The following is a 20324-nucleotide window of genomic DNA, read 5'->3' on the forward strand; positions in this document are numbered from 1 at the left end:
AACAGTCTCCTAGGCGCACATAAAACATTTTTTCTGGGTCAGTCCACTGCTATTGACCTGTTCCTAGGCCTAGCCACTATCAGTGGTTTCCTGATTGGCTGTCTCAGTCCATGCCCAAAGGCCTGTGTATCTGGTCATGAATGGTGAAGCCCAAGTCTTGGAATACTTGCATTACTCTGCAATGAAACTTCTTTACAGACTCTGTCTTTTCTTGGCTCATGTCATGTAAGCTGAGGGCCCTGACTCCCAAGCATGTACATCTGATTCTGCTGGAAGTTTGAATTGTTCCTTCATGATTGGCCAGAGTGCATCACCTGCTTCTATTTTCATTCATGGCCCAGAGATCATTCCAGGTGGCTGCATATGTTTGCTGCTTCTGCTACTTTCTTCGGTAAAATGGCATGGGATGCATCCCTGGGTCTGGAAAATTGTCACCTGACTTGAAGTGCAGTGCACATAGTGTAATGGTGGTGCCTCTATCTGCCCCTGCATTCTTGGTGCCTGTGGGTTTCTTTTCTAGTACTAGACAGCATGTATGATGTTCCCTCTTCATCTTCATCAGAGGAATAGTTGTGATAGCTTGTACTGGGGTCGTACACTGACTGATTTTGGACTTAGAAGTTGCTTTTTTTTTTTTTTTTGTGTGAGGATGTCTCCCCCCTTGCTGAAGCTGTGATGGATTAGGCTTATAGTTTCATGTTGGTGTGAATGTAGGCAGCTCTGACCGGTGCTGAAGCTGTACATTATCAATACATAGTGATATCAAAGTTCATGTAAAACCTTAAGGGTTACAATATTGTTGACTGTGAAATGAGGTAACGGAGAATCTGTCAGTGAGCTCGTTCTGATATCACTCCTCCCCCCTCTGCACCCAGGGCTGAGCTGACTGCTGCCTGATATGTCTGGGGCTGCCCACTATAGGGGGGGCTTTCACCTTCCTTCCCCGATATCACAACTGGCAATGGCTGGACTGTGCCAGGGACACCTTGTGCTGTAAGCACCATATTGTTTGAATTGGGCGTTGGCCCAGCCGGCGACAAGGAGGGAAAAAGAGGAAGAAGAAGGAGGAGGGGGTGATGAGTGAGACAAAGGAATAGTAGGAGGGGAGAGAGAGAGAGAGAGAGAGAGAGAGAATGTGGAGAGAGAGGGAGGAGAAGATGGAGGGTGGAGGGAGGAGAAAATGGGAGGTGTGGAAGAAAGAGAGAGGGAGGAGAAGAGAGGAGTGGAGAAAGAGGGGAAGAGAGAGAAGAGAAAAAATGTGGAGGAAGAGGAAAGGAGAGAGAGAGAGAGAGAGAGAGAGAGAGTGCGGAGAGAAAAGACTGACAGAGGAAAAAGAGGATAGATTAGAACAACAAGAATAATAGAGAGGAGCAATTATGCCTTCTCCCTGTAGGGAGAGACGGGGCGCACCACATACTGTGCAAAAATAACTACCTATACCATGGATTCTGCTAAAAGCAGACTGCGCAGATTCTCCTGTCTCATACCCACAAAAATCACTCCCTGGTTTGCTCATATAACTTTCTGTACCACCTAAACGATGTAAGCTCTGCTGCCACTTCATACCATGTATTAGTATTCAGCAATCTAACATCAGCTACTGTAACTTCCCTTATTTTCCTTTCTACGTCATGCCACTCCGCAGCTTGAAATCTGCCATTCTAATGAATTTCACGTACTTTATACCTTCCAAAAATCTTCACATACTTAACACCTTCGTATTCTGCCACTATCTAGGGGCTGTTTTCTCATCAGGAAGTAAAAAGACTTTCCTGTTGCTCGGCCACTTTGTTCCCCATGGCAAAAGCAAAAAATGAAAATGAAAAACACATAAAAATGAAAAAAGAAAACAGTACTAAAAAAAACTTCTAAAAATGAGTATATAAAACTCTAAGAAAAACCCAAAACGATAAGAAAAACCGTCAAAAACTTAGTTCACAACCAAAAACTCAAAACTTTGATACAATAGTAAAGAAAAAAAAACTTTTTTCAAAAATATATATATATAAAAAATAAAAAGGTAAAGAGATTGAAGATTGAGGAAAACTTAATTAAAAAAAACTTTAAAATGCCGCAAAAAGAAAAAAGACCCCCTAAGAGAGTTAAAAAAATTAAAAATGAAAACGGCTGTCAGTCAGAGACACACTTCCTCTTAGATATCACGTATGCCATTGCAATAATATCAAATGTCACTAAAATCACGTTTCTGAAAACACTTATGTCACATCAAAAATGATAGATACAACTTAAATTTCACTTCTTCACAAAAATAACTACACATACCCAGCACTGCAGCTGAAAACAGTCCGGAAAAAAAAATGTGACAGTTTGATTTACAATACATATCTCTCTGCTAAACAGCACGGTAACCAGCTTTTACGCTGGTAACCAGGGTAAACATCGGGTTACTAAGCGCGGCCCTGCGCTTAGCAACCCGATGTTTACCCTGGTTACCCGGGGACCTCGGCATCGCTGGTCGCTGGAGAGCGGTCTGTGTGACAGCTCTCCAGCGATCAAACAGCGACGCTGCAGCGATCGCCATCGTTGTCGCTATCGCCGCAGCGTCGCTTAATGTGACGGTACCTTTAGAGTGGGATAAAAATGTGACACCATTGTTCTCAGCAGCGATCTGGGAGTCAGAGACGCTTCCAGGCGTCTTCCCCATGCTGTTCTCTTTCCATTCAGCACTTTTCCCATCCATTTGAATATTTTCACTGTCCCCCAGACCTCTTTGTAGGTTCTGCAGGAAAAATGCTTGGATTTCCCATCAACTCCCATTATACTCTTCACTTGAAACAAGCATTCGAGTATTAGGAATTGCCTAATCATCTCTAATGTATAGGCATTGTAGAATCTTGGTGCAGGATTGCAGTGACACACAGAAAGGTATCTTGACAGCAGAGATGGAGGGTTGGACAACACTAAGAACAGCTGAGCGGATTTAGTTATCTGGTATAATGTGCAGGAAGTAGGTGTGAAAAATGGCACCAGCAGCTGGGCTGAACCAGATATATCGACCATTTTGTTAAGTGCTAATTTTCAGAGCATGACCAGGGGGAAAATAATGCAGAGCAGCCCCAGAGAATCTGATGAGCAATGCTTCCTTGGTAAAGACCATAAAAATGACCTCTAAATAAATGGCCAATATCTCTGGAAACGTATGGCACATTTAAAGAAAAAAATCTAACCAGGTCACTCAGGATAGCAGCAGGAATGAAACAATAGCAAAACCTGGCCACTTTTGATCTGCTGATAGGTCCTCTTTAATCCAAACAATAACATATTTAACCCCTCCTCCCTAAATGCATTCTAAGTCTTAATGACTATGATGAATAAGGAAATGTTTCTATGCCTTTAATTTAACAGATAATATCTTTGCAGAACTTGTATCTATTCCCATAGACTTTCTATTTTTTTTTTTTTTTACTGCAGTTTTCTTTCTTTATAAACTGTGTGTGTATATAGTATATACAAATACATATATAATGTTCATATATACAGTACAGACCAAAAGTTTGGACACACTTTCTCATTTAAAGATTTTTCTGTATTTTCATGACTATGAAAGTTGTACATTCGCACTGAAGGCATCAAAACTATGAATTAACACATGTGGAATTATATACTTAACAAAAAAGTGTGAAACAACTGAAATTATGTCTTATATTGTAGGTTCTTCAAAGTAGCCACCTTTTGCTTTGATGACTGCTGTGCACACTCTTGGCATTCTCTTGATGAGCTTCAAGAGGTAGTTACCAGGAATGGTCTTCCAACAATCTTGAAGGAGTTCCCAGAGATGCTTAGCACTTGTTGGCCCTTTGCGCTCACTCTGTGGTCCAGCTCACCCCAAACCAACTCGATTGGGTTCAGGCCTGGTGACTGTGGAGGCCAGGTCATCTGGCGTAGCACCCCATCACTCTCCTTCTTGGTCAAATAGCCCTTACACAGCCTGGAGGTGTGTTGGGGTCATTGTACTGTTGAAAAATAAATGATGGTCCAACTAAACGCAAACCGGATGGAATAGCATGCCACTACAGGATGCTGTGGTAGCCATGCTGATTCAGTATGCCTTCAGTTTTGAATAAATCCCCAACAGTGTCACCAGCAAAGCACTCCCACACCATCACACCTCCTCATCCATGCTTCACGGTGGGAACCAGGCATGTAGAGTCCATCTGTTCACCTTTTCTGCGTCATACAAAGACACGGTGGTTGGAACCAAAGATCTAAAATTTGGACTCATCAGACCAAAGCACAGATTTCCACTGGTCTAATGTCCATTCCTTGTGTTCTTTAGCCCAAACAAGTCTCTTCTGCTTGTTGCCTGCCCTTAGCAGTGGTTTCCTAGCAGCTATTTTACCATGAAGGCCTGCTGCACAAAGTCTCCTCTTAACAGTTGTTGTAGAGATGTGTCTGCTGCTAGAACTCTGTGTGGCATTGACCTGGTCTCTAATCTGAGCTGCTGTTGACCTGCGATTTCTGAGGCTGGTGACTCGGATAAACTTATCCTCAGAAGCAGACTCTTGGTCTTCCTTTTCTGGGGCTTTCCTCATGTGAGCCAGTTTCTTTGTAGCGCTTGATGGTTTTTGCCACTGCACTTGGGGACACTTTCAAAGTTTGCCCTATTTTTCAGACTGACTGACCTTCAGTTCTTAAAGTAATGATGGCCACTCGTTTTTCTTTACTTAGCTGCTTTTTTCTTGCCATAATACAAATTCTAACAGTCTATTCAGTAGGACTATCAGCTGTGTATCTACTGTGTGACTTCTGCACAACACAACTGATGGTCCCAACCCCATTTATAAGGCAAGAAATCCCACTTATTAAACCTGACAGGGCACACCTGTGAATTGAAAACCATTCCCGGTGACTACCTCTTGAAGCTCAACAAGAGAATGCCAAGAGTGTGCAAAGCAGTCATCAAAGCAAAATGTGGCTACTTTGAAGAATCTAGAATATAAGACATAATTTCAGTTGTTTCACACTTTTTTGTTAAGTATATAATTCCACATGTGTTAATTCATAATTTTGATGCCTTCAGTGTGAATGTACAATTTTCATAGTCATGAAAATACAGAAAAATCTTTAAATGAGAAGGTGTGTCCAAACTTTTGGTATGTACTGTATATATATATTGTGATGTACCAACTAACAGTTTATGGAGAGACAGGTATGTATCGCACAGACAGAGAGCTCTGCTGCGATCTGAATCCAGGGCAGGTCACTGGGTCTTGTAGTCCTACAAACCTGCATTTTTTAGTAAAGGGCTGGATTCAAGGGTTAACAAGATAGTGATGGGTGGGACTGGTTAACCACAAACCTCCCAGGGGGTTTGCTCCTGTGAATACAGGAAGATCATACACATTTCCTATGTGCAACACATGGGGGATGCCCATGTGGGAGACGGGAGCTAGCAGGAGCTTGTGAATGTCCAGGAAGCACCAAGGGTCTGGACTACTAACAGAAGCCAGATGAAGACAGGCTGGGAAAAACTTGAGGTGCTACTAACCAGGTAACCCCGAGCCTGGGGAATATTGTCCTGACAGACATCAGGCATTTGAACTGTGCAAACGGAACCAGGCTGGAATGGACTGTTTGTGGGTTCTGTGTTGTTCACATGCCCTTCCATGGGTTATGGAGTGGTTTATGATTCTGTAATAAACTTGAGTTGGACTTGTTTAAAGGTAGAATCTGCTCCTGTATAGTTGACTTTTGCTGCCAAGCGAGTATACCCCAACCCGCTCAGTGACTGGTGCATCACAATATATATACAAGTGCTTCTCACAAAATTAGAATATCATCAAAAAGTTAATTTATTCAAGTTCTTCAATACAAAAAGTGAATCTCATATATTATATAGAGTCAATACAAACAGAGTGATCTATTTCAAGTGTTTATTTCTGTTAATGTTGATGATTATGGCTTACAGCCAATGAAAACCTGAAAGTCATTATCTCAGTAAATTAGAATACTTTATACCACCAGTTTGAAAAATGATTTTAAAATCCAAAATGTTGGCCTACTGAAATATCTGTTCAGTAAATGTAACTAATACTTGTGTAATGTAATATTGAGTACAATGAGAATGAGTGGAGACTCTTTATTGCTTAATTTAAATAAAGTCTGAAAGCTGCACCACTGCACAATGACAGCAAGTATGCTTCAGTGCATGTAGGACATTCTGTGCACTTGAAGGAAAGCTATGAGAATTTATACTTTATTCTCAAGATATGTAACTATGAGGATGAAGGATGGTCAATATGTGATGATCTTAAAGTTCTCTCTTTTCTATTTGGGATAGCTACTGTATGATAGGACTCATTACTTGAGCCAAAAAAATTGGCCAATGAGAACATCTTTGCAACTTGGACTCAAGAACATAATTGCGGAAAGTTTAGTTGATTCACTCCATATTAAGCTTGGACTGATGAAGCAGTTTGTAAATGCTCTACCGAAAGAAGGAGAAACTTTTAAGCACAGGGACTGTTTGAAGAAAAAATAAAGGAAGGCATTTCTGTGGGTCTGGATATTCGGAAACTCATGAAGCACATGTTTGAAACAAAAATGAAAGCTGTTGAGAAATCTGCTTGGGATTCTTTTAAAGAAGTCATGAAGAAATTTCTAGGTAACAACAAAGATCCAAAGTCCATTGTTGAGAACATTGACAAGTGTTTGGAAGCCTTGGGTTGTCTGATGAATTTGAAGTTACATTTTTTACATTCCCATTTAGACTACTTTCTGGAAAACAATGGTGCTGTTAGACAAGAGCAAGGCAAAAGATTTCATCAGGATATCAAGAAGATGGAACAAAGACACCAAGGTAGATGGAATGTGAACATGATGGGGGATTACTGCTTGATGATTCACATAGAAGATCCCCAGGCCTTCTATAAGAGAAAAGGTATCACAAGAAGCTTTGAAGAGAATAGAAAAAGGTGAAATAATTAATTTCCAATAAAGTTTCAAAGCAAATGTTCAATACATTTTTAAATAAAATATTGTGTACGTTTTTGGCTATGATAAATATTTTTCTTGTTCATCTCGCTTGTACGTAATTTCACGCATGTTTTGGGCAAAACCATAAGTTATACTTAGAAATAGAAGTATCTTTTTATATCAGGGCATAAGAAAACATAGTGGGTACGGAAAGTATTCAGACCTCTTTAAATTTTTCACTCTTTGTTTCATTGCAGCCATTTGGTAAATTCAAAAATGTTGTACACTCTGCTCCCCATCTTGACTTTAAAGAACCCAGAAATGTAGTAATTTTTGCAAATTTATTAAAAAAGGAAAACTGAAATATCACATGGTCATAATTATGCAGACGCTTTGCTCAGTATTGAGTAGAAGCACCTTTTTAAGCTAGTACAGCCATCCGTCTTCTTGGGAATGATGCAACAAGTTTTTCACACCTGGATTTGGGGATCCTCTGACATTCTTCCTTGCAGATCCTCTCCAGTTCCATCAGGTTGGATGTTGAACATTGGTGGATGCATTTTAATGTCTCTCCAGAGATGCTCAATTGTGTTTAGGTCAGGGCTCTGGCTGGGGCAGTTAGGAATGGTCAAAGAGTTGTTCTGAAGCCACTCCTTTGTTATTTTAGCTAAGTGCTTAGGGTCATTGTCTTGTTGGAAGGTGAACCTTCGGTCAAGTCTGAGGTCTAGAGCACTCTGGAAGGCAGTTTCATCAAGGATATCTCCCACAATTGCTCAGTTAGGTTGGATGGCCAGGTCTAGGAAGACTTCTGGTGCTCCCAAACTTCTTCCATTTAAGGATTATAGAGGCCACTGTGCTCTTAGGAACCTTGAGTACTGCATACATTTTTTTGTAACCTTGTCCAGATCTGTGCTTTGCCAAAATTCTGTCTCTGAGCTCCTTGGCCAGTTCCTTTGACCTCATGATTCTCATTTGGTCTAACATGCACTGTGAGCTGTGAGGTCTTATATAGACAGATGTGTGCCTTTCCAAATCAAGTCCTATCAGTTTAATTAAATACTGCAAAAAAAGGGGAAAGCTAGGGAGCACTACCAATGGGCAAGGAGCCAATCACAACCTATAGGGCAAGTATAGTGAGGGGTGCAACTCAATGCATAGCAGCAGCATATATCAGACAAACAAGAAAAGAGACTATGCATATAGGGCGCAATCCCAAAATACAATTAAATACCAAAAATACAAAATTTTTATTAGGGAAGACAGAAAACAAGGAAAAACATATATTTTTTATTCAGTCTGCAGTGTGATTTCTAGAAGTGTGTTCTAAAAGTGTGGAGATAACAGTAGAATTAAAACCTGAAAGATGCATACAGACTGTGCCCTGCTACCTGCCACCATCGCACTCTAACAAGCATCTCTATTCTTCCGACAGGTATGTTCATCCACCCAGCTCTCCTGCTCTCCTGCTGTCTGTCTATGAAGTGCACATATTACATCACCCAGCTTTGCACACAGACTTTCCTCTGCTCCTAGCATTCTCCTGGTATGTTCATCCACCCAGCTCTCCTGCTCTCCTGCTGTCTGTCTATGAAGTGCACATATTACATCACCCAGCTTTGCACACAGACTTTCCTCTGCTCCTAGCATTCTCCTGGTATGTTCATCCACCCAGCTCTCCTGCTCTCCTGCTGTCTGTCTATGAAGTGCACATATTACATCACCCAGCTTTGCATACAGACTTTCCTCTGCTCCTAGCATTCTCCTGGTATGTTCATCCACCCAGCTCTCCTGCTGTCTGTCTATGAAGTGCACATATTACATCACCCAGCTTTGCACACAGACTTTCCTCTGCTCCTAGCATTCTCCTGGTATCTTCATCCACCCAGCTCTCCTGCTCTCCTGCTGTCTGTCTATGAAGTGCACATATTACATCACCCAGCTTTGCACACAGACTTTCCTCTGCTCCTAGCATTCTCCTGGTATGTTCATCCACCCAGCTCTCCTGCTCTCCTGCTGTCTGTCTGTGAAGTGCACATATTACATCACCCAGCTTTGCACACAGACTTTCCTCTGCTCCTAGCATTCTCCTGGTATGTTCATCCACCCAGCTCTCCTGCTCTCCTGCTGTCTGTCTATGAAGTGCCCATATTACATCACCCAGCTTTGCACACAGACTTTCCTCTGCTCCTAGCATTCTCCTGGTATGCATTTCAGCTAACCCCAGCTTACCCTGTGTTATTTATGACCTTGTTTACTCAGGCTTGATTGTATGCATATGGTCCACCCTTAATTCACTGACCAAGATGAGCAGAGACCACTCCTCTCTGCTTCACACCTGAACGCACTTAGTTGTACATATATTGCATAGCTAAAATCTGCATGACTTTAGTCTGCAGTGTGATTTCTAGAAGTGTGTTCTAAAAGTGTGAAGATAACAGTAGAATTAAAACCTGAATTGGAACTGAAGGTAACTGGCCAGTCACTGTAAACAATGTTTCTGTTTGCTTTCACTTTCACCCCTATAATCCTTCACTTTATGCTAACTCCCCTAATCCCCACGCCAAGTAAGGAACTGTTTATCTCTGCTTCAATTCTCCCCATCTCACCTCCTCCTCAGAACTGTTCCTTAACATACAATCCTCTGTTTCCAAGCACAGACAGCCCCCTCATGCCCTCTCCTGCTCCCACCTGCTAACACTTTCTCTGCTCCTTCTCACTGCTGGTGATATCTCTCCAAATCCTGGTCCTCCTCGCCACATTCCCACAGTCATTTCTACCTCCCATCCATGCCCTATCACAAATTTCCGTAACCTCTCTAACCTTATACCCATTCCCCCAGCCCCCACTTCCCCAGTCCCACTAACAGGAGCTCTGTGGAACGCTCGCTCTGTCTGCAACAAGCTTTTCTACATCCATGATTTCTTTGTTACTACCAAACTTTCCTTCCTTGCCATCACCGAAACCTGGCTCACCCCTTCCGACACAGCCTCCCCTGCTGCACTCTCTTACGGTGGCTTCCACCTTTCTCACCCCCCCGCTGCAGCAGCAAACATGGTGGAGGAGTTGGTTTTCTCCTGTCAGATAACTGCTCCTTCACCCCAATCCCACTTCCACCCTCTGTTACCCTCCCTTCCTTTGAGGTGCACTCTGTGCGCATCTACTCCCCCTCCAACCTCCAACTGGCTGTCATTTACCACCCCCCAAGGCCAGCCACCACCTTCTTTGACTACTTCAACACCTGGCTGCTTCATTTCCTTTCTGCGGACATCCCCACTATCATCATGGGCGACTTCAACATCCCCATTGACACTTCCCTCTCAGCTGCCACTAAACTTCTATCTCTCACTTCCTCCTTCAGCCTCATTCAATGGTCTTCTGCAGCCACTCACAAAGATGGTCACACACTGGACCTCATCTTCACCCGCCTCTGCTCCCTATCTAACCTCTCTAACTCACCTCTTCCTCTCTCTGACCACAACCTTCTCCCATTCTCTTCCCTCTCCACTCCATGTCTACAATCCCCACCCAACAAGCTTTCACACCCTCGCAGAAATCTTAAACATCTTGACCTACATTCATTCTCTGAATCCCTCCTCCCTCTCACAGACATAAGTTCTTTACACAATGCGGATGATGCTGCCGCTCTATATAACACCACAATAGCTGTAGCTCTGGAATCTGCTGCCCCACTTACACATACCAAAGCTTGCAAAATCATCAGACAGCCCTGGCACACCAGCCTGGCCAAAGAACTGAGGCGAGCTTCCAGGGCTGCTGAGCACAGATGGAAAAGATCCCACTCCAACGAGCACTTCATCGCATTCAAACAGTCCCTCACTACTTTCAAGACCACACTCGCCACAGCTAAACAAACCTACTTCTCATCTCTCATATCCTTCCTGTCTCACAACCCTAAAGTTATTCAACACCTTCAATTCTCTCCTCCGTCCCCCAGCACCTCCTCCCTCCCCACTTATCTCAGCTGAAGACTTTGCCTCATTTTTCAAGCAGAAGATTGATAACATCAGAGACAGTTTTGGTCAACAACCCCCAGAGCCCTTCCTCCCGACTTCCCAGCCCTCCACCTTCAAATCCAACTTTTCCACCTTTACAGAAGATCAACTCTCCACTCTATTCTCAAGATCGCATCTCACCACCTGTGCACTTGACCCGCTCCCATCCCACTTCATCCCAAACCTCACCAAAGTCTTCATCCCAACCCTAACCCATCTCTTCAACCTTTCACTAACAACTGGTGGTTTCCCCTCAAGCTTTAAACATGCCTCAATCACACCTATCCTCAAAAAGCCTTCTCTTGACCCATCCTCTGTATCTAGCTATCGCCCTATATCACTTCTCCCTTATGCCTCCAAACTACTGGAACAACACGTCTACCTTGAACTGTCCTCCCATCTCTCTTCTTGCTCCCTCTTTGACTGCTTACAATTTGGCTTCCAGTCACACCACTCTACTGAAACTGCCCTAACTAAGGTCACCAATGACCTCTTAACCGCCAAGAGCAAGCGACACTACTCTGTCCTCCTCCTCCTCGACCTGTCGGCTGCCTTTGACATAGTGGACCATTCCCTGTTATTACAGACCCTCTCATCCCTTGGCATCACAGACTTAGCCCTATCCTGGATCTCATCATACCTAATAGACCGGACATTCAGCGTCTCCCACTCACACACCACCTCCTCACCTCGCCCCCTATCTGTTGGAGTCCCACAAGGTTCAGCCCTTGGGCCCCTGCTCTTCTCCATTTACACCTTTGGCCTGGGACAGCTCATAGAATCTCATGGCTTCCAGTATCACCTCTATGCTGATGACACACAGATCTACATCTCTGGACCAGATATCACCTCCCTACGAACCAGAATCCCTCAATGTCTGTCCACTATTTCATCCTTCTTCTCCGCTAGATTTCTGAAACTTAACATGGACAAAACAGAATTCATCATCTTTCCCCCATCTCATGCGACCCCCCAATGAACCTATCCATTACAGTGCATGGCTGCCCACTCTCCGCAGTCCCACAAGCTCGCTGCCTCGGGGTAATCCTTGATGCTGATCTCTCCTTCAAACCACATATCCAAGCCCTTTCCACTTCCTGCCGACTTCAACTCAAAAATATTTCACGAATCTGTACATTCCTCAACCAAGAATCTGCAAAAACCCTAGTCCATGCCCTCATTATCTCTCGCCTTGACTACTGCAACCTCCTGCTCTGTGGCCTCCCCTCTAACACTCTCGCACCCCTCCAATCTATTCTAAACTCTGATGCCCAACTAATCCACCTGTCCCCCGCTATTCCCCGGCCTCTCCCCTCTGTCAATCCCTTCACTGGCTCCCCATTGCCCAGAGACTCCAGTACAAAACCCTAACCATGACATACAAAGCCATCCACAACCTGTCTCCTCCATACATCTGTGACCTCGTCTCCCGGTACTTACCTACACGCAACCTCCGATCCTAACAAGATCTCCTTCTCTACTCCCCTCTTATCTTCTCTTCCCACAATCGTATACAAGATTTCTCTCGCGTATCACCCCTACTCTGGAACCCTCTACCACAACACATCAGACTCTCGCCTACCATCAAAACTTTCAAAAAGAGCCTGAAGACCCACCTCTTCCGACAAGCCTACAACCTGCAGTAACCACCGATCAACCAAACCTCTGCATGACCAGCTCTATCCTCACCTACTGTATTCTCACCCATCCCTTGTAGATTGTGAGCCTTCGCGGGCAGGGTCCTCTCTCCTCCTGTACCAGTTATGACTTGTATTGTTTAAGAATATTGTACTTGTTTTTATTATGCATACCCCTCCTCACATGTAAAGCGCCATGGAATAAATGGTGCTATAACAATAAATAATAATAATAATAATAATAATAATAATAATAAAATACAACCAACACACCACTGGTCCTATAATAAGTAGTGTTGAGCGATACTTTCCGATATCGGAAAGTATCGGTATCGGAAAGTATCGGCCGATACCGTCAAAATATCGGATCCAATCCGATACCGATACCCGATCCCAATGCAAGTCAATGGGACGAAAATATCGGAATTAAAATAAACCCTTTATAAACTTGTAGGTTCATTCTACATGAAGGAAAACAACTAAGAATAATGTAGGATGTATTGGGGGACGTGGCGGAGACATTAAAGGCACAGAGGTTTAGCCCAATGTAATAGAATAGCAGGATTTTGGGGGTTTTTTATGACGTTCGGCGGTAGAAAGATTTTGACTATGTTAATTTTTTTTTTTATTTTGTCAGATATTGATGTTTCACTACTTCCACGCCCTTCACCTTCTTTTTTACTTCTCCCACACTTTCTTCTTCATTATCCTCATCATCAGCTTCTTTGACATCAACTTCTTCACCTTATTCATCTTCTTCTTCATCTTCTACCTATTATTTTTTTGGTTACATTGTTCATATTCTTTTTATTTTACTATTATCTTCATCATATTCTACTTCTTCATCATATTCTTATTTGTGACAGGCATTCCCATAGTTGTTATCTATAAAACTTTGAAGATTACACCTTCCGTTCTGCCTGTCACAAAAGAGTTACATTTGTCCGCGTTCAGTTTGGCCTGCAGCATCAGGCTTTATCCAGGGGCACCACGAGGAGGAACGGACTCACCCCCATACACTGCTTAGTCTTCTTCTGCTTATAATTTAGATAATATTTTTTGCTCTGATATTTAGTGTTATGCTTAATGTTCTTCTGCTCTTTGTTCTGCAGCCTCTTGTTCTTCTGCTTCTCGGTCTTCCAGGTCGTCGTCGTCTCCAGGGTCGTCGTCTCCGGGGTCGTCGTCATCGGGGTGGTCTTCAGGGTCGTCGTCTCCGGGGTCGTCGTCATCGGGGTGGTCTTCAGGGTCGTCGTCTCCGGGGTCGTCGTCATCGGGGTGGTCTTCGGGGTCATCGTCTCCAGGGTCGTCGTCATCACGGTGGTTGTCGTCTCTGGTGTCGTCGTCATCTTAGGGGTGGTCTTCCGGGTCATCGTGTTTAGTCTCTTGAACTTGGAAATGTAGCAGAAGGTACAAGAAGGCTGAGAAAATGCCGAGAACCAGCTGATGGAACTGGAACTCGGATGGCTACCCGAAGGTCCAAGAGCCAATGGAACTACCGAGGACCAGCTGACGTTACTGGAACCCAGTTACTAAGCAGGAGGTACCCGTGCCTGAAAGCACTACCAAGGACCACCTGACGTTGGTGGAACTCGGATACCCAGAGGGAGGCACCTAAGCCAAAGGCTCTGCCCGGAACCAGCTGACGGTACTGGAACCAGGATGGGGAGCAGAAGGTACAAGAGCAAAAGACACTGCCGAGAACCAGCTGACGGTGCTGGAACCCGGATGGGTAGCCGAAGGTCCAAGAGCCAATGGAACTACCGAGGACCAGCTGACGTTACTGGAACCCGGTTACTAAGCAGGAGGTACCCGTGCCTGAAAGCACTACCAAGGACCACCTGACGTTGGTGGAACTCGGATACCCAGAGGGAGGCACCTAAGCCAAAGGCTCTGCCCGGAACCAGCTGACGGTACTGGAACCAGGATGGGGAGCAGAAGGTACAAGAGCAAGTGTCTGCGTGGCTTTTGCAGGACACGATGCCGGCTGCACAGCAGGGGAACAGCTGGCGGTGCTGAACCCCACTGACACATTGGCTGGTGTTTTTCTCTGTGCAGCTAGCAGTACCGGGCCCCAACTGGCGGTGTTGGAGCCCGGGGTCAGCAGGAGGAGGAGATGGAGCAGAGTGTAGGCCGAAGCCTGCACTGGCGGCAGCTTTGGGTCTGTTGTGCCTGCGTGGCTGTTGCAGGACACGTTGCCGGCTGCACAGCAGGGGAACAGCTGGCGGTGCTGAACCCCACTGACACATTGGCTGGTGTTTTTCTCTGTGCAGCTAGCAGTACCGGGCCCCAACTGGCGGTGTTGGAGCCCAGGGCTCTGCAGGGGGAGCAGAGTGTAGGCCGAAGCCTAATCGAACCAATTTCAAAGGTAACCTTTAACCCCCCCTCAGGGGTTACAAAGTAGAAGAGCCACAGCTTATGCAGCAGTAGTGGTGCACAAGTCAAAGGTTGCTCTTTTAATTTGGCTCCTTGCACACGCTGAATGGAACACGTATAACATTTAGCCCTTTATACAGTCAAACTGTGTTGGAGGCGCGAGTTCCCTTTGTAATGAGACGCAGCACAGATGTCAAGAATCCCACCTTGGTGCTGGGTGCAGCCTCCTGAGCGTTGTTATTTGCTGTACAGGAGTCTGCGCTGTCGTGTTATCCCCTGGCCTAGCGCTGTTAGCGCTGCCCATCTTCTGACCTCATTTAATGTTGGCTGGTGCGGTTCGCGATGCCCATGAATCACAGCCCCGCAGTGTATTGACATAGTTAAAACACTGCGGGGCTGGGATTCATGGCCTGGCGCAGTACATATGTTCGCCTCTCGCTTGGGTTCTTACACCTGCTTCAGACTATGTGGCGTCAGCTGATCCCTTATCGCATGCCACGGCCATGAAGCCGCACAGTCTGAAGAAGGCGGAAGGAGATGAGGGACAGGCGAACTGATGCACTGCTCATGCCCATCAAACACACCCTCGCAGTCCCAAGAAATAAGACACCGAGGGGCGTTGTGTGGGTCAGGGCGGCCGCAGAGGCGCAGGCAGCCAAACAATGATGCCAGAAGACGGGCAGCGCTACCAAGGGGGTTGCAGCGTGTCATTACAAAGGAAAGTCACACCACCGGGACGGTTAAATGGTCACACAGAGGACACATTTTAGACGTGTTTTCCGTTCCACATGTGCGAGGAGAATACGTTTATGAGCCACCTTGCACACATGCAGCATTACCGCTGTACAAGGTGGCCTTAAAAACGTACAAACGCCTGGGGGAGGGGGGACAGGTTCCCTTCAATTTCAGTTCTTGTGTCTGCGTGGCTTTTGCAGGACACGATGCCGGCTGCACAGCAGGGGAACAGCTGGCGGTGCTGAACCCCACTGACACATTGGCTGGTGTTTTTCTCTGTGCAGCTAGCAGTACCGGGCCCCAACTGGCGGTGTTGGAGCCCGGGGTCAGCAGGAGGAGGAGATGGAGCAGAGTGTAGGCCGAAGCCTGCACTGGCGGCAGCTTTGGGTCTGTTGTGCCTGCGTGGCTGTTGCAGGACACGTTGCCGGCTGCACAGCAGGGGAACAGCTGGCGGTGCTGAACCCCACTGACACATTGGCTGGTGTTTTTCTCTGTGCAGCTAGCAGTACCGGGCCCCAACTGGCGGTGTTGGAGCCCAGGGCTCTGCAGGGGGAGCAGAGTGTAGGCCGAAGCCTAATCGAACCAATTTCAAAGGTAACCTTTAACCCCCCCTCAGGGGTTACAAAGTAGAAGAGCCACAGCTTATGCAGCAGTAGTGGTGCACAAGTCAAAGGTTGCTCTTTTAATTTGGCTCCTTGCACACGCTGAATGGAACACGTATAACATTTAGCCCTTTATACAGTCAAACTGTGTTGGAGGCGCGAGTTCCCTTTGTAATGAGACGCAGCACAGATGTCAAGAATCCCACCTTGGTGCTGGGTGCAGCCTCCTGAGCGTTGTTATTTGCTGTACAGGAGTCTGCGCTGTCGTGTTATCCCCTGGCCTAGCGCTGTTAGCGCTGCCCATCTTCTGACCTCATTTAATGTTGGCTGGTGCGGTTCGCGATGCCCATGAATCACAGCCCCGCAGTGTATTGACATAGTTAAAACACTGCGGGGCTGGGATTCATGGCCTGGCGCAGTACATATGTTCGCCTCTCGCTTGGGTTCTTACACCTGCTTCAGACTATGTGGCGTCAGCTGATCCCTTATCGCATGCCACGGCCATGAAGCCGCACAGTCTGAAGAAGGCGGAAGGAGATGAGGGACAGGCGAACTGATGCACTGCTCATGCCCATCAAACACACCCTCGCAGTCCCAAGAAATAAGACACCGAGGGGCGTTGTGTGGGTCAGGGCGGCCGCAGAGGCGCAGGCAGCCAAACAATGATGCCAGAAGACGGGCAGCGCTACCAAGGGGGTTGCAGCGTGTCATTACAAAGGAAAGTCACACCACCGGGACGGTTAAATGGTCACACAGAGGACACATTTTAGACGTGTTTTCCGTTCCACATGTGCGAGGAGAATACGTTTATGAGCCACCTTGCACACATGCAGCATTACCGCTGTACAAGGTGGCCTTAAAAACGTACAAACGCCTGGGGGAGGGGGGACAGGTTCCCTTCAATTTCAGTTCTTGTGTCTGCGTGGCTTTTGCAGGACACGATGCCGGCTGCACAGCAGGGGAACAGCTGGCGGTGCTGAACCCCACTGACACATTGGCTGGTGTTTTTCTCTGTGCAGCTAGCAGTACCGGGCCCCAACTGGCGGTGTTGGAGCCCGGGGTCAGCAGGAGGAGGAGATGGAGCAGAGTGTAGGCCGAAGCCTGCACTGGCGGCAGCTTTGGGTCTGTTGTGCCTGCGTGGCTGTTGCAGGACACGTTGCCGGCTGCACAGCAGGGGAACAGCTGGCGGTGCTGAACCCCACTGACACATTGGCTGGTGTTTTTCTCTGTGCAGCTAGCAGTACCGGGCCCCAACTGGCGGTGTTGGAGCCCGGGGTCAGCAGGAGGAGGAGATGGAGCAGAGTGTAGGCCGAAGCCTGCACTGGCGGCAGCTTTTGGGTCTGTTGTGCCTGCGTGGCAGTTGCAGGACACGTTGCCGGCTGCACAGCAGGGGAACAGCTGGCGGTGCTGAACCCCACTGACACATTGGCGAGGTGTTTTTCTCTGTGCAGCTAGCAGTACCGGGCCCCAACTGGCGGTGTTGGAGCCCGGGCTCTGCAGGGGGAGCAGAGTGTAGGCCGAAGCCTGCACTGGAGCAAGTTGAAAGGAAACCTTTAACCCCCCCCCCAGGCGTTTGTAGCTGGAAGAGCCATCGTGTACAGCACTAATGCTGGAAAAGGTAAACTTAGCTCTTTTAATTATGGTCCTTGCAGATGCTGAACCTAACACTTATGAAATGTGTCCCCTCACAGCGTTCAACCGTCCGGTAGGTGGAACTTTCCTTTGTCATGTGACGCAGCACAGCCGTCATTTTTACCCCCTTGTCGCCGTGCGCCACCTCCTCAGCGTTGTTTGAATCTGTCCCGGAGCCTGCGCTGTTAGGTTACCCCTTGGCCATGCACACATTTTGCGCTGCCCGTCTTCTGACATCATTTGCTGTCAGGCTGGCTGCGCCTGTGCGGGTGCGCTGTCCGAGATTCAGCCTCGCGGTGTCGTCTAATGTAATCCCACCGCGGGCCTGGGATCCGTGTCCATGCGCAGTGCATATCCTCGCCTCTCACACCCCTCCCAACGGCTTCTTAAGACTGTGCGGTGTCACGGCCGTGGCATGCTATTAGGGATCAGCTGACACCGAACAGTCTGAAGAAGCCGTAGGGAGGGGAGTGAGAGGCGAGGATATGCACTGCGCATGGACACGGATCCCAGGCCCGCGGTGGGATTACATTAGACGACACCGCGAGGCTGAATCTCGGACAGCGCACCCGCACAGGCGCAGCCAGCCTGACAGCAAATGATGTCAGAAGACGGGCAGCGCAAAATGTGTGCATGGCCAAGGGGTAACCTAACAGCGCAGGCTCCGGGACAGATTCAAACAACGCTGAGGAGGCGGCGCACGGCGACAAGGGGGTAAAAATGACGGCTGTGCTGCGTCACATGACAAAGGAAAGTTCCACCTACCGGACGGTTGAACGCTGTGAGGGGACACATTTCATAAGTGTTAGGTTCAGCATCTGCAAGGAGCACCACGAAAAGAGGCACTTTTTCCCTTTGCATCATTACTGCTGCACAAGGTGGCTCCTTCAGTAACAAACGCCTGGGGGGGGGGGGACAGGTTCCCTTAAATTTAACTTGTTGTGCCTGCGTGGCGGTCGCAGTACACGTTGCCGTATACACAGCAGGGGAACAGCTGGCGGTGCTGAACCCCACTAACACATTGGCGAGGTGTTTGGCTCTGTGCGTACAGCACTTCTGGACGGCAACTGGCGGTGTTGGAGCCCAGGGACAGGTGGAGGAGGAGGAGGTTGGAGGAGGTTGGAGGAGGGATTGCCACACACACAGCAGGGGAACAGCTGACGTTACTGAACCCCAATAACAGAGGAGGGACTGTTGACTGTGCGTACAGCACTTCTGGACGGCAACTGGCGGTGTTGGAGCCCAGGGACAGGTGGAGGAGGAGGTAGGAGGAGGTAGGAGGGATTGCCACACACACAGCTGGGGAACAGCTGACGTTACTGAACCCCAATAACAGAGGAGGGACTGTTGACTGTGCGTACAGCACTTCTGGACGGCAACTGGCGGTGTTGGAGCCCAGGGACAGGTGGAGGAGGAGGAGGTTGGAGGAGGTTGGAGGAGGGATTGCCACACACACAGCAGGGGAACAGCTGACGTTACTGAACCCCAATAACAGAGGAGGGACTGTTGACTGTGCGTACAGCACTTCTGGACGGCAACTGGCGGTGTTGGAGCCCAGGGACAGGTGGAGGAGGAGGAGGTTGGAGGAGGTTGGAGGAGGTAGGAGGGATTGCCACACACACAGCAGGGGAACAGCTGACGTTACTGAACCCCAATAACAGAGGAGGGACTGTTGACTGTGCGTACAGCACTTCTGGACGGCAACTGGCGGTGTTGGAGCCCAGGGACAGGTGGAGGAGGAGGTAGGAGGAGGTAGGAGGGATTGCCACACACACAGCTGGGGAACAGCTGACGTTACTGAACCCCAATAACAGAGGAGGGACTGTTGACTGTGCGTACAGCACTTCTGGACGGCAACTGGCGGTGTTGGAGCCCAGGGACAGGTGGAGGAGGAGGAGGTTGGAGGAGGTTGGAGGAGGTAGGAGGGATTGCCACACACACAGCAGGGGAACAGCTGACGTTACTGAACCCCAATAACAGAGGAGGGACTGTTGACTGTGCGTACAGCACTTCTGGACGGCAACTGGCGGTGTTGGAGCCCAGGGACAGGTGGAGGAGGAGGAGGTTGGAGGAGGTTGGAGGAGGTAGGAGGGATTGCCACACACACAGCAGGGGAACAGCTGACGTTACTGAACCCCAATAACAGAGGAGGGACTGTTGACTGTGCGTACAGCACTTCTGGACGGCAACTGGCGGTGTTGGAGCCCAGGGACAGGTGGAGGAGGAGGTAGGAGGAGGTAGGAGGGATTGCCACACACACAGCTGGGGAACAGCTGACGTTACTGAACCCCAATAACAGAGGAGGGACTGTTGACTGTGCGTACAGCACTTCTGGACGGCAACTGGCGGTGTTGGAGCCCAGGGACAGGTGGAGGAGGAGGAGGTTGGAGGAGGTT

General features: G+C 47.6%; 1 long non-coding RNA gene across 1 annotated transcript in view; it reads right to left on the bottom strand.

The window, feature by feature from the left end:
* Positions 1-6251: 6251 nt before the first annotated feature.
* LOC143818006 (uncharacterized) overlaps positions 6252-20324 on the bottom strand; it is a 44937-nt gene continuing 30864 nt past the window's right edge. Inside the window, exon 5 of the long non-coding RNA XR_013224255.1 lies at positions 6252-6914. This is a non-coding gene — a long non-coding RNA (uncharacterized LOC143818006). The remainder of the gene's footprint in view (positions 6915-20324) is intronic.

This window comes from Ranitomeya variabilis, chromosome 3 (assembly GCF_051348905.1).
Source record: "Ranitomeya variabilis isolate aRanVar5 chromosome 3, aRanVar5.hap1, whole genome shotgun sequence".
NCBI lineage: Eukaryota > Metazoa > Chordata > Amphibia > Anura > Dendrobatidae > Ranitomeya > Ranitomeya variabilis.